Source organism: Schistocerca cancellata, chromosome 5 (assembly GCF_023864275.1).
Source record: "Schistocerca cancellata isolate TAMUIC-IGC-003103 chromosome 5, iqSchCanc2.1, whole genome shotgun sequence".
NCBI classification, from domain to species: Eukaryota; Metazoa; Arthropoda; class Insecta; order Orthoptera; family Acrididae; genus Schistocerca; species Schistocerca cancellata.
In genome coordinates, this window is record NC_064630.1 from 77755178 (window position 1) to 77756011 (window position 834).

The following is an 834-nucleotide window of genomic DNA, read 5'->3' on the forward strand; positions in this document are numbered from 1 at the left end:
TAGCAATTTCCCTTTTCGTATTATTGTTACATACCGACGTAGCTATGTTACACACTAAAATTCAGAGGTCTGCAAATATGTAGATGTGAACAATAAAGATGTAGAGTGTTGATAATGTTTGTTTTTATTTCAGAAGCTTTAAGAGATTTCACATAAACTTGGAGGCATAACTTTTAAGCACACTCTCGTACTTACCTATTTCTTCTCTAGTTTCTCGCAGTCTGACAGATCTCTTTAAGTGTCCTAACATTCTGGTTGGCTATCATAATATTCATTTCCCTTCTCATTAACATTTTCCATTGTCGGGTGGTCGTCCCGTAATGTGTATCCTTATGAGGCTGATATGTGGTGTTGATACCAATTCTGTTGTACGAGGTGGGGTTGTGAGCCCCACACGAACTCCCAGCCTGGAGGAGCATGTGTTTTCCCTTTGGGTTTAATCTCCTAGTGGGGTTGACTTTCTATGCTTATAGACTCGCCTCTGTCCTATGTGAGAGACAGTTCGTCTAGATCCTATGTTGAGGACCGTCCAACTTGGGTGACCTTGCCAGCAGCTATGCTATTGCTGGTATAGCCTGCAACTTCACTGGAGCACATGGATCCTCCCACTCAGCACTGAAGGTTTTTGTTACTGTTTTCATTTTATCCATTTTTATGTTAAAATCTTTAATACTGCTAATAACTGTGTAATTGAATACCGTACATGCCCTAATCATTTTCAATCAAGACGTTATGGTTCTAAGTGCCTAGGCACCTTTCTTTTTTCTCTTCTTTTTTTTAAATGTTGAGTGGTATGTGCACATGCTAAATTGGTTTCTCACAGTCACTGTGACC